Source organism: Phalacrocorax carbo, chromosome 3, assembly GCF_963921805.1.
Source record: "Phalacrocorax carbo chromosome 3, bPhaCar2.1, whole genome shotgun sequence".
NCBI lineage: Eukaryota > Metazoa > Chordata > Aves > Suliformes > Phalacrocoracidae > Phalacrocorax > Phalacrocorax carbo.
In genome coordinates, this window is record NC_087515.1 from 39,892,115 (window position 1) to 39,906,475 (window position 14,361).

General features: G+C 41.8%; 1 long non-coding RNA gene across 1 annotated transcript in view; it reads left to right on the forward strand.

Moving 5' to 3' along the window:
* Positions 1 to 13,863, forward strand: part of LOC135312841 (uncharacterized) — a 33,048-nt gene extending 19,185 nt beyond the window's left edge. The window contains exon 2 of the long non-coding RNA XR_010372463.1: positions 13,446 to 13,863. This is a non-coding gene — a long non-coding RNA (uncharacterized LOC135312841). The remainder of the gene's footprint in view (positions 1 to 13,445) is intronic.
* Positions 13,864 to 14,361: the final 498 nt, after the last annotated feature.

Sequence of the window (14,361 nt, forward strand, 5' to 3'; positions counted from 1 at the left end):
AGAGGTTGCTTTTTATATGTAATTTCTGCCACTGGTCTGTCCTTCCCCTGTCCCCCCCCTTTTATTTTTTACTCTGTGTGTATACTTTCTGTTTTATACCTCAGTGCTCCTTAGAATATGAGCATGTTATGTTGCTATTCCTTTTTTTCATGCATGTTCTGCTTATCAGCAATGAAGAGGACATGGGACTACAGTGAATACTCTAACAATGTGATAGTTACCTGCTTGTAACTGCAATCACCTTTTAAGAAAAGCAGAGATGGTCTGAACTCTCCATCTATGAAATCCCAGTCTTACAGAAGAACAAATTCATCAAATGCAGGCAGTGGCCAAAAGATCTGGAAATGAAAATATACTTGGCCCTTTTTGTGTGACAAAAACGTAAAGCCAGGTTAGATATTACAGCCTTTATTTAGCTGTTTATACTCAAAAGCTCCTGTTCTCCAGGATTGAGCATGAGTACTGTATTTTAGAGGTAATGTGGGAGAATAGATGTCTTTTGTAGGTATTCTGTGGAGAGGCAAGAAATCTAGAAGCACTGAAAACAGACTGAATCGTAAAGGAGAAAACCACCACACCCCCAAGTAGACCATTTTTAAATAAAAGATGAAAGCTAATGATATCTAAAGGGCACAATATGAAATTTCCTGTCTGTACTTAAAAATACAAACTGGTATTTCTGAGCCAGATAAAATTACTAAATGATTCTCTTGGCATTGTTGTTCAGAAAACCATGAGTCAAGTTTCAAATGCAGGAGGCTGGAAGTGTTCAGAGCTGTATACTTACCTGTACTAGTGGGTTGCAAATACTTCAAAGCTTTCCACTTTTATTTGGCAGGAAGCAAAAGTGATTAAAAGAACAAAATAAAAAACCACAACCAAACCCCTCTTATTCAGCAAATCAGCAGGAACACTGACTCACTGTTACAGTGGGTACATCTGATGCATTTAGCTTGCATGTGGTCACACCGTCTTAGTAGTAGTCTAAGGAACTTGTGTGATTTCTGGGTTTGGTCAGAGTTGCTACAGTTTTTCTTTCCACACATTGTAAGTACTGCCAGCTAGGTTTGGGCTCTCCAGCTCGTAGCGTTTGTTCTTATGTCCTTTGTTACAGCTACTCTTGAATTTTCAGGTAGTGGTAAATATGCCTCTCTGTGAAGGATAACTTCCAAGGGCAGCACGATTTTTCTTACTGTCTTACTGCAGACTTGCTGGGGCCTGAAATCTGAAACTGGGGAAGGGTATTGCCACCCAGCGCTGCACACATCTAAGCAGCCCAGCGTGGTTCACAGCCTGGTTGCCTCCTGCCTGCTGCAGGATCAAGGCTTGTCTGGACTTCCAGGTCAGGATCAGTAGAATAAATCTCTCACTTATGTGTTACTAAACAACTTCTACCTGTAAAGAATTGACAAGGCTGCCAGTGTAGACACTTAAACTTTTTTTTTTAGTTCTGCCTAACTCTAACTTACTGGTATTGGTACGGCAAGATGTATTGAACCCTATCAAATGGGGCTAGAAAGGACAATAAGTTATTTAGCCTTGTCTCTTTCCCCAAGGCAGGATCAACTAGATCTAACCCTCCTTGACAGATATGCAGCAAACCTGTTCTTAAAAACCTCCGGTAACAGAAATTCAACACCCTTCCTCAGGCAATCTTCGCCAAACAGAACTCTTTACTGCTAGAAAGCCTTTCCTAAGGACAAGCCTGGATCTCCCTTGCTGTAAATTAACCCCTTGATTTCTTGCCTTATCCTCAGAGGAGATAGAAAATAGTTTATTGTTTTCTTCTTTGCAGCAGGCTTTGGCATATTATAGGGCAGTCATTGCCGCTCCCTGCGGTCTCCTGTGGACTATGCATTCCAAGTCTTTTAATGTCCCTCTCACCCGGTCCACTCCCCCCAGCACAAGACCATGTTTTCTGGATCTCTGATTGCTCTCGCTGCACTCCTGTGGGCTTTCAGGCCAGTATATTATGGAACAGCTTTTTTTTCCCTTGTGTTGGAATGCCCATAGTTGTCTCTCAGCCAAGGCACACTCAACTTTCAGCAACTAAACCATAATTTTGGTTTAGAAGGCTTTAGGGAGACAATGCATAAATAGTGTCTTGCTACTGCTGTATACTCACTGAAAGGGGAAAATCTTGGAGAGTTGCCTGGCTGGGTTTTAGACAAACAGGATTGCTTGGGTGTTTGCTTCCATGGCAGACAATAGAGAATAAAGCTCTGCACCAGGAAAAGAGGGGAGCCATATGAGTAGTATATTGTGCCTCCATCCGAACTTAGGCCCTCCGGTGCTAAACATGCAAGAGGCATCTCTGAACAGTGCAGTGTTTGAGCCAGAGTGCAAGTATAAAATTCCTGGCATCCTACTGGCCAAGCTCCTCCATTCAGATTGCTTGCTTTAGAAAGAGCAAACATCAAAAACGTCCTAGAAACAAGACTAAAAGAACTCAAACACAGTGGTTCTCTAAGCTGCTTCTTTCTAATGCAGCTTTATTTTCATATGACTGTTAGCCTGAATATGAGAAAGATCTTGCTTTCCCCCACCACCTTCCCTCCCCTTTGCCACGGTGCATTTTAAATCAAGCTGTCCTCTGTAGCTCTGCGGCAAATCTGCACATTTCTGGTTTTGCTCTTTCAGAGGATAATTTCTCCTGTTTAATGAGATCTGAGAATGAAGTCAGGCATGAGTTGGAGAAAGGTCACAGCATGTGCTCAAAGGTATATTAACTACTGTTGGAGCTGGCATCCGTCGACTTCCATGAGGACAAAATTAAGCGGCAAACAGCAAATACTTCCACTAGCACTTTATTACAAGCAGGGCCATTTACAATGAATAAGAATTTGAGAAGCTTCAAGGATGAAATGGGGATGCTCACAAATAAAGAGAAAAATCTTACTACTTAGAATGTGATTCCAGTCAAGGTTAATGGGGAAACAGTTAATGAGGGGTACAGAATCCAAAGGCTGCATTGATGCCATATTGTGTCTTACACAGGTAATTAATGCTACTGCCTACTGCTAAATGGCTCTACCTGAGCACATTTTCTCTAGCAGGAACTTTAAATCCCCCACACTGTATACAGGAGCACTTTCCTGATGCTTTACGACTCCCACTAATGCTGAACAGGCTAAATCAGAACCAATTTCTTCCACTCGTTTCTAGGATGGTGATTTGCATCCATCACCACCACAATACATCCATCATTCAGGGCCCAGTGGTGCAATGGCAAGTTTGGCATCGGCTTCACAGGGGGCAGGATCAGCCCTTGAATGCATGTAGCGAGAGAAGAATGACATTTTGCCACTGAAGCAGCATTTCCACAGCAGGCTGTGCTGTGGAAAAGACAGCTCCCTCTTGGCGAGACTATTCTCTATTGTCATCTTCCTCTCATAATTTTTTAAATTTATTTTTTGGGAAAGTCACTTTTTTACAAGGTCCAAGCAAATATTGCCTCTCAGTGGCCAGCACAGTGAAAAATGAAAACCAGCTGAAGGGAGAGGTAGTCCATGAGCCATCCTCTGCCCAGGCAGAGAATAAGGATGCAAAAACCCACACAGTCAGCTAAAACCAGCTCCCTCCATTCACATCTGCTCCTGGAAGTTGGACTGTGCTGAGTGTCCGCAGTGGGAGAAGGAAGACCAAGACGAGATTATTTTGAAGGAAGAAGGGAGGCTGCCTAGAGTTTACCGTTTGGTTCTGTTGTTTAAAGATATTTTGTTTTCTCTTCCTCTGACAGAGGCTTTAAAGTAGGCCATTTGTATACACTGTTCTTTCCACCCAGTGCTCATTGTATTGACAGAAATCGCTTCAGCTGAACAGTTTCGTCAATATGCTCAAGCCTGTTTGTAGGTGGCATCCAGAGGGCAGATTCCACTCTTATCCAAGACCTAGGCCTATTCCATTACTGTCTTCAAAACATCTCCCAGGTGCACTTAGGCATTGCTTTTCCTCCCAATCCCCTCCTTTCTCCTTCTGTTGTTCTGAATAAAATGGTTTGAAAAGCACATGCCAAATCCTCAATTTCTTTTGGGCACGGAGTAACAACTTCACAGGATTAGCCTCCAGGTTCCACCTGCCCTTGATGTAATAGGGGTATGAAAACTCGCAGGAGGGACAGTTGCTCCAGTGCCACATAACCACACAGCACTGACAGCTGCAGAATTGCACCTATTGATCATGGTGTACGAGTGAGTGTTTCATCAGCCTTTAATTGGGCTGATTCCTAAATAGAAAAGGGTCAAAGCAGGTTGTGCTGCTGAGTCTAAACAGCCTTACCAAGTAGAGGTAAATGTCTCATAAACAGGTCACAATTTATATCCTCTTTGAATTCCTCGGGATCTGGGATTTACAGCCTTCCTGAAAGTCTGGCTTAGAGGAACAGAAAAATGATGCAAGGTTTGCACACAATTCCAGCGCATGTGCCTCCTCTCCCTTTAAGTGGTATTTCACTTGTTTTGACTTACAATCATACACTTCAAAGAGTGCCTATCTGTGCCTCTACAAAACCACACCAAGCCAGTAGCTTTCCTTGTGCCATCCTAGTAAGTTTGACCCCAGACAAGCTTCCCACTGGATTCTTCTGTTCATGGGATCTTCCTCAGCACAATTTCTTCTCACTGCAAAGCAGCAGCACCATTGGAGTCAAACCAACCTGCGCAAGCTGAAGATTTGTCCTTCAGTGTGGGAGGGGGGAAAAAAACCACTTTCTTTGAGCGTCCTGTTGTTGTCCAGCTCTCTAGCACTTGTGAAGATTGGAGTTCAGTTAATAAATCCCTTTCATTGCATTCAGGAGAGGCTCATAGAGTGACTGAATGAATCCAAATTATGCTGATGATGGACTTTTTCTTTTCCCTTCCTTCTCTTGTTCTTAAATGCTGAACTTTGAAAATCCTAGATTGAGTTTGTATTACTTCAGATGCATCATCGTTTTCAGGGAGCATACTCGCATTTTGCAAGAAACTGAGTGGTTTTCTGGCTTGGAGAAATGGGTGTGAATTAGAAGTTCACTTAATTCCTTTTCTAATGTGTTTTGAGGTTTTGGGGGGAGTTTTTTGGTTAACATATCCTTTACTCATCTACTAGTTGTGTAATACTGGTGGGAGAAGAGGCTGATAAAAATTATAATAAGCAGAATAAATTTAGATATTTTGGAAACTTCATGGAAATGTGGTTATGCTAATCCTTCTGCCCATCTTCTGACCCTATAAGTTTGTAAATGGAGGAGACCTGTGTATTTCCTGCTGTAGCCTAACCTTCCCTAGTGTTTTTACTGCCAGATTTTAATGCCTTTTTTTTTGGTTGTTGTTGTTAAAGGCATAACCTGTTTTCAATAGTATTTAGAAGCTGGTTCAACTGTATGAACTAAAGTCCTCAAAGGATTTCATCAATCAATGGTGTGTAGGGTTTGGCCCTCTCTATTATAAATGCTGACAATAACAATCCTATTCTGGCTAAACTAGCATGAGGTTAAGGTTAATGCAAAGCTAAATAAATAAATGAAAAGCAACCTACACACACACACACACACACACACACACACACCCCCAATTGTCTGGCAAGTGTAGGAGAGGGCTGGTTTGTGAGCAGGAATGCTTGTGAACCTATTTGTAGGCTGGCTAACGTGAAAACCTTTCTAATCCTGGTGATTTTAACTTGCTTACATTCCTTTGAAGGTCTCCCTCCTTGGTGGGTATTGAGGCTCTATTGCCATGATGCATTTTTATAATGCATTCCCTAGGAGTTAGCACTTGCCATGGAGACCTGCACTTTGTCTTTTAAGCAGATAAAAAGAGAGGTCAGTCAGATGTAATTCCCCAACTCCTCGTATAAACAATTTAACCGCTGCAGCAACATACTTGCTTGGAATTACTCCCTCAGATTCAATTCCCTTTTCCTGCTCCACTTGTAAAAATGGTTAGTGTCCTCTATAAACTGCTGCTCAGCCTGGTCCAAGGCTTGCTGTGGAGTTGTAGAATAAATGTTAATCTAATACAGGTTACTGGGTCAAATGCAATCACAGGCTTGTGGGAAAAGCTTAATACTGTTCTGCTTCTTCTAACACAGTAAACCTGGATATTATATGATAGGTTAAATACCACTGAACCATGGCAAGAATTTTCTTGAAAGTAGGATTTAGTACAAAGGAAACTACACTGGAAGAGTGACCTAGGATTGACTTTGGTCTCTGAGAGCATTCTAAGAAGCTGAGGTATGCTGTGAAAATTATCTCCCTGAAAACATGAGGTACAAAAATCCGTAGGTCAGGGGATGGCCAGCTACAGCAAGGATGATTCAGCTAATAAAAGGCTGCATGTGTTTTTATATGGCTGCCTTCTCTCTATAGGAAAGAGCATTTTGCTTTTTTTCCCCTTGCAGTGACTGTGAAGCCAGCATGATGTGGCTAGCTCCAACTTCTGATATCTGAGATTGTGTAAATACACACTTAAAAATATATATCTTTATCACTCATATGCGAGTGCTGACAGTTGCTTATTTCCTACAGGCTGGCTTGTGTTATCCCTTGCTGTCATGTACCTCTCTGTCCTGCAGTGATGTCAGTTTGGCACAATATTTCACAGTCTTTAGTGCAGGTTTTGTTTGTACTCAATATGGCTGAGGTCAGAGACCGAGTGAAGTCATTAAGCGAAGGTTTGAGGACCCAATCCTGCACACAGACCTGGCTCAGTATGTACTAATCTGTACCAGCTGACAGCCTGGGCCAGTCTCTTTCCACAGTGTATGTTGTCTGCTCCTCCGTGTTTAAGTAGTCATTTGTAGTCCTGGTGTTTGATTACAGAATGAGTGACGGTGGGCACAAAGACAAGGGGTGTTGGGGCCTCAATTTTATATTTGTTACTTAAACCAGCTGAAGTAATAAATCATGTTAGCGAGAGGACTCTGGATGATACGCAGGGAGAGAGGACACTTCAGCATGCCAGGGCTTGAGAGCAGTTGAGCTCAGATATTGTTTGGATCAGTCTGAACTATTAACAGAAATGAAGCAGTTACACTGGATGGTATATGAATATACAACTTTCCTAGTCAGTTAAAAAAAAACAACACCAAACCCCCAAACCCATTACATCATAGCATTCGAGTGTCAGAACGCTGCCCCGACAACGACGGTTATATTCGCAGAGCAGTGTTAAGCTTTATTTTACATGTGGGTAGTGAGAGCCAGGATCAAAACAGCCTGTGGAAGAGACAGGAATATAGCCAAATCTCTTGAGAGTGTTTGTTTGGCTTTGTTTGTTTTTTAGTTTTGTTGTGATGTTTTATGCTGAAGACAAAACTTCCTGCACAAGACTTTTTATGGAGTGCCACGTAGAGCAAGCAGTGCACACCTTGGTATGTCTCAAACGTTGCTTTTCAAATTTTAATTCAGAAATGTGACTTAAGTCACTTCGGTATTTGCACACAAAGTGCATAAAAGGTTTGCAAAGAGTCTCTAAAAACAGGTGGGCTGTGGAGTCAAGAACTTTTCTCCATTTCAGAAAAAAATACAGGTCAACCCTAGTCATGCAGAGGGAGTTCCTAATTGGGGTATGCTAGCCCTATATGGTAGCCAGTCAGGTGTTTCCAGCTATGTCCCCCCCTGATTTTCCAAAGCCAGTACAGCTTGGGCTCCTGAAATGCCATGAGTCAACTTTCACTGCCATCATCTGAGCAAGAGCTGAAAGATGGGTCCCCATGTGTTAGAGACGGACAGGACTGTGCTCCCAGAGACCAGGAAAAAAGGAGGGACTGCTCATATGGTTGATCTGCAGGCAAATGGAGGGAAAGATCTTGAGGAGGCTGAGGTTTCAGGAGACCTTTGGAGCAATTCAAGCAGAGGGTTTGAGCTTCCACCAAATGATGTCAGAGCTTTTACACAAATGTGCCTTTATAATTGTATTTTAAAAAAAATTTTACAATGAGTAGAATGACTGCAGGTTTTAGCTTGTCTGGGGAAGTGTAAGAGTCTGCTGATCAAACCTGTGCTGAACAAGAGAAAATGCTTTGTCTGTGCTATTTTCTTTGTGTTAGCCCTGCAACCCTGTTAACCTCTGGTCCCCAAGCTCTCTCCTTCATTTCATCTTCCGTAACCTCTTTTGCCAACATTCTGTTACATCAGACAATCTCCTGAGTAGTGAGGCCCTCTGCTTTCCCTCTCCTCTCCCAGGGTTAGTTGTTTTTTTTACCTTTTTCTCCCTGTTCCATTCTTCATCAAAATGTATACTTTCCCCTTCTGAGTATTCTTCATCCAGCCATATTTCTGTCTTCTGCCCATTTCTCATGTCCCTTACACAGGCGTCAACATCTTTCTTACTCTGAGTCTCCCTTGTCCTGACAAATGTGATGGATCTAGCAGATGTCCTTCCTCTGTGCTCCCATGGGCTGTCCAGGACACACCTGCCTCTGTGCAGCTGAAAAGGTGAGAGGAGGAGGAGGAGGATGTCTGAAGTTGCTGGTCGGTCATCCTTTCCTCCCCACTCTCCTCTTAAGAGCCAACTTGATAACCTGATTTTATTAATTGAGCAGTCAATGGAGCAGAAATACCAGCTGATTCGCAGGGTTCAGAGAGGAAGACCTGGTCCTGCTGAAATCTAAACTCGTGCTGAATTTCACCTCTACTCTCACTTCTGTTGTACTGCTGTGCACTTTTAAAAAAATAGGTGTATGACCTGTTCTCCTTTGGAAGAAAAGAGGGAGAAATGTCTCAATAGTTACCAGATACTCACTCTGTAGGACTTCTGTGTTGTGTATTTTAAAAATCCTATTTTCTTCCTAACCCTCCTTCCCCCAAGCTGCTCAATAACCCAAAACTTGGTGCACTGAAAGGTACCATAGTTTAAGCTGGAAATGCTGACTGGTGTATAAGCAAAAAGTAAGCATCTGGTTGTTTTTCTACTTCCCTCCAAGAAAAATTGGGGTGTCTGGTAGTTCTGACCAATCTTTTATAGCTGGTGGTGGATCAGTTCCATCCATTAAGATTTATTCGTGCTTCACCTCAGGAGATGCTTCTGTCACAGCAAGTGCTCCGTGTCTTGGTGAAGGTTCATAATGTCTCACCAGTAGCCAAGTGTGGTTTATGTGGCTGTGTCCCTTGCCAGGCCCTGAAGCTGGTGCACAAAAGGCAGAAAGAAGGCTGCCCAAAGCAAGGACACTGATAAAAATTTTCTAGATGCTTGCAGGGGTGTTTCTTTTCCCTTTAAGGAATAATTAAAAAAAAAATTGTGACATTTTAGAAGGCCATTTGCTAAGCTCTGCATGTTCTGTGTATTTTAGTGTGTGAACAAATTAGATTATGAAAGGTAATGTATTAGTGATTTGACAGTAATGTGGAATCTTGGAAGCATTAATCGCTAATGCGTCTTTCATAATTTCAGCTAAATGATCTCAGCTGAAATGCAAGAGAGGCAATTGAAAAATTCCTCGAGATTGCAGTGAAACCTGGCACTGTAATGCAGATTACTTTGATTTACTGCAGAATCCTGCAAGGCAGTACAAAATGTTCACAGCAGCTGTGTTTAATAGTTACAGTAGAGATGTGTGATGAAATGGTGAATACATACTGGTATTTGTCCTGTAAAATACAAGCCTTGTTCTTCATCTTCTTGTTACGTATTAAAAAACAAAACAAAACAAAACAAAAAAACCCCCAAAACCGTAGGTTACAACATACTATTCTTCTAATTTATTATTTGTATTACAAAAATATTCAGAGACCCTACCTGAGATCTGGGCCCCAGGATTCTGGTCGCTGTACAGATATATAAGAAAAGACAGTGCTTGTCCTGAAGAGAATAATTGGAGGACCGTAACAACCTCCATGAGGTTGCCCCACACCCAGGTATCCATGAGCCTAGCAGTTAGTCCTGTTGCCTCAGATCATTACTGCAGGACTGGTGACTAAGAGAAGGGTGATATCTGCATTTGACAGGATGGGAACCTCTCAAGGTCAAAACTAATGTCCTGGACACGACCTGTAGTCCCTTGGCAGATAGCGTGCTGTCTGTAGGAAAAAAAACAAACCAGAATAAGCAGGCAGATGCTTTTTCCTCTGGTTGCAGTGGGGTGGAACCACACACTGACGCACTCAGCAGAGTAGCTGACTTCTTTATGGCAAGAACATGGATAACAGTAATGAACAAGAAATACATCTGCTCCCAGGTGATTTATTCCAGTAGATGGGAGCAGAGGAGTGGTGTTGGAGGTGTTCAGGTTACAGCTTTTTGATTAGGAGCAGTGGATTAATTTTTATCAAGGGTGTTATTTGCTTTCGTATTTTCAGGTAAACACTGACCTGCTGAAAGCCAGAAAAGCAGATGTATTCTGCAAAGGTTTGCTCTGTCTTAGTGCCATAATGATCTGCCTGTGATGGCAGGTCATGCAAATCTTCATGTCTTTTCTTCCTTGCAGGACGAGAGTTGACGGTGGTGGTCTTTAAATGGGCATAGTTGCATTTCAGAGCTAACACACCAGCAAAATGAATTTACAGCTCTCCCCCAACTCCCAGTGTACTCCACACCTCTCCTGGGGTCCATCCTGTCTGTAAAGTTAGTCATGGGTGTTCTTAAGTTACATGTTTGCCTTCTGCAGTTTAGGGACCAAAAAACTTTGTTTTCTTTGAGGCGGAAGCTAAGATTTTTTTTTAGGTCTCACATCTTATCTACTGTGCAGAAAGACACCTGGTTACTGAGTCATCACTAGGCTCTGGTATTCACCTTTGATGTGAAATGTATCAGCTTTCAGCTGATGAATCCTGCATTGTGCATGGATTAAATATCTCTTAAAGCCCATTCTGTTGCTAACTGACTCCACCATTAGTTAAGAATTGATGCTTCCACAGTGCAACATTTCTTCAAGTAATCCTCTTTCTGCTGAGTAATCCTGGTGACCTCAAGGAGACTTTATTCCTGCCTCTTCTGCCTAATGTCTAATGTATGAAGTAGGGTTTATTTAGGAGAGTAAAAGTGAGAGGACTGGGCTCTGTTCCAGTGGTAGCAATATTGGCTGTGAAGTGTTAAGGTGATACTTGACTCCTCCTTCATTAGAAACCATAGAGTACAGCTGTTTAATGCATATTAAGTAGTGGAGAAGCATAAAAAAGAAATTTCCCCATTGAAATCACTTTACTCAGTATGAAGAAAAACAAGGCTAGCCCTCGTAAAGCCAGAATTCTCTTCAAATCAAGAAAATACTGCACATCATGTTAAAACTACTATGCTTACCATGTGACACTTCTACCTCGTTGTGAACTCTCTGGAGGGCCCGTATTTCCCAAGTCAATTACAAAAGCTCAATAAATAAATGGACAACTACTGTTTTTAAAAAATAAATTTCAGCAGAAGCAATATGGACTCTAATTTCACTACAACGCTAGAAAACTGATGAGTTTCTTTGCGTAAAACCTTTAAAAAGACTCAGTGGGCTCTTTACGTCTGCCTAAAAAGAGCATTTCAAGCCTGCCCCTGAAATCATGATTGTCCCAGTGACTTCCATAAATGCCTGTCTGTATCACTATCCCTTTTGACTAGTGTTGCTGAGTCTTCAAGCAATGGCAGGATTTCTCATTCTCCTTTTTAAAGTGGATGGTGCTTAAAAAAAAAAAAAAGGATGTCTCTGCCTTTAAGCTAAAATAGAGACTTCTCTGAGTCTGCGTGGGTGCAAAGAAAGAGCAGAAATTTGTCTTCCAGTGCAACATTTTCAACACCTTTTATATGATTCATTCATTTATTATTATATGTGATTGGTTTTATGAAGCCTGAAGAAGCACCTGGCTTTCTTCAGAGCATGCAGAAGGCATCATCCTCACCTTGAAGAGTTCTTGTTTTCCCACTGTGCGTGTCCATACTGGTTAATGGAAAGCAGCTTGGACTCCTGAGCTAGCCAATCCCTCCAAAGCAAAAGCAGTATTGCTGTGAAGGACTGTGGATGTTGTGGTTAGTTTTGCTGAGACAAATGGCCAAGTCCTGGCCAGGTGCCGCAAGAGCATGGCCCTGCTACTCCTGAGCTACAAGTGAGCAGCTCCAGTAACTCTGCACAGGGTGGATGTCTTGTTCACTTGGCAGTGATGTGGGCAGCTGGCCATGCTCTTTTTGCTAGGTGTAGACATAATGACATCAATGACGTTTCTACCCAGATACAAAGATTTCTTGGATCAGAAGAGGCAGCCCCCTTTCTGCAGTGGAAACAAACCCCTCACTTTTTCCTACTGCTGTTGAGACTGTTTATTTTTGTCTTCATTTAAGTATTACCATTTGTAGCAGGAAAAATATGTTTTTAGAAAATCCTTAAAAATATCTGAAGTGTTTTGGCATTAGAAACGAATTTTTAGCAGAGAGCAATAGCAGATTCATTTTTGTGAGAAGATGTCATTTTGAAATGAAAGTACAGAAAGTACTTTAATTTTTGTGGTTTTTGTGAAGAATAACAGTTGGAGGAGAGACAGGTATCATAAAGTTACTTGCATTCTAAAAATAACCCTCAAACACCAAATCTAAAAACTCCACCTAAACTGGAATAACACATCATCCTGTCTTTTCACACATGCGGGTTGAGTTCACCTCTTGGCCCTGTGCTGTTTTCCTACTTCACTGAATCCAGAAGCAGGTTGAAGGTTTCTCTCCTAATACTTAAACCCCATGGAATACAGGCGTCCAAGAGATCACTATAGCATGACCCTACATGACAAATATGTTGTAACAATGCAGCAAAATTCCTTAAACAGTATTACTGGGCTTGTGAATATGACCAGAAACATTTGCTGACATTGAAAATAGGATCAAGGTTATTTTTCAAGGCAGTCCATGTAGGTTACCTACACAAAATTAAAAGAACAGCCAGGTATTCAAACAGCTGTAATGAAAACAAGACTTTTGGAAAAAAATGCAAAGGAAATATAACATTTAGTGAATAGTTTTTGTTGTAAACAAATAACAAGCAATACCAGAAAATAAAAACTGAAGCAAAAAACTGCTACAGAAAAAAAAATTTGAAAACCTGGAAATGAGTTTGCCAAAAATGTGTGTATAAATGAATGCGATTTGTTTTATTATGCAACCTAATGGTGGTGAGGACTGGGGAGTAATGATAACAAAACTGTCATACAGTTTTATTCAGATCTTATAGTGGTCTTGGATTTAATGACAGAAGGTGATAGAACATTTTCACCAGCATCTTAATGAGCAGCTTCCCTGCACCTAAAAATGTGGTATGGATGTAGTATTCAGCCCTTCCCATAGAAGGCTTGACTTCTGGCTGGAGGTGTCAGGTCAGGACATGAAAGGCTATCTGAAAAGGCCCTGGGAGCTGTGGAAAGACCTTCAGAGCAAATGAAAATGTTTCTTATTTGTATATGGACAGATTGTGGCTAAGCTCTCAAATGCCATTTGAGGCTCAGTTCAACCCAAAGTAAAGCCCTCAACTTTCTAACCTTTCATTTCCTCCTTTTATTTAAGGAGATGCCCTATAGCCTGCACCCTGCTCTCTCTGCTGCTAACCTTCAAGCTGCCTCCAAGAGCTTTCTTGAGAACTGGCTGGGGCAAGTGACTGGCTGACAAATTTTCTTCTGATCATTGGAAGCCTCATAAGCATGGTTCTACCAGAAGGGTTTTCGCATGTCACTCAATGCATCTGCCACCTGTTTGCCTCCGTAAGTAATGAACAGATATTGGCAGCCCCCTGTGAGAGAAACCTGATACACTAGCTGCTCCCGGGTGCCTAGGTACAGCAGCAAACACCTGGATTTTTATATCCAGACTGTGGCTAGAGGGACAATCTTAAAAGTTTTTTACTTCTTCTTTTCCTTGTATATTGAATAGTTTGGTATTTGATACTTTGTACCGGCTTGCATAAATAAAACTCTTGCAATACCTGAAGCGTGCTCAGAAATGCAGCGGATCCTCAGCTGGTGTAAGCCCGCATATGCAGTCAGCTTCATCAGAATTGTGCTGAATTGCAACAGAAGATTTTGCATGATGTTTTCAGGATGCCATGGCAGGGGCACAAGCCAAACAGAACGAGCAGTGAAGTGCCAAAGGGTGAAGCACAAGCTTAGGTTATCTTTACAGTTAAGAGAATTTTTCTGTTTTTCTTTTTTTAGTCAAACCTGTAAAAGGTGTGGCAGAGGTAGGGAGCGTAGGGAGGCTATGTGCTGTGGTGCTGTCCTGAGTCTCAGGTTCTGCCAATTTTTTTTCCACCTACTCTTTCATAGGGCAACAGAAGTGTTTCTCTTTGTTGCTTGGAAAAGCAATTTAGCAGCTTTGTTTGTTGTTTTGTAACATGCTGGGCAGAATGCAAGATCTAAACTATTCCAAGAGAGGATTTAGGAGTTTACACGCACCTACACAGGAGAAAACTTCTAAGTCTTTTTGG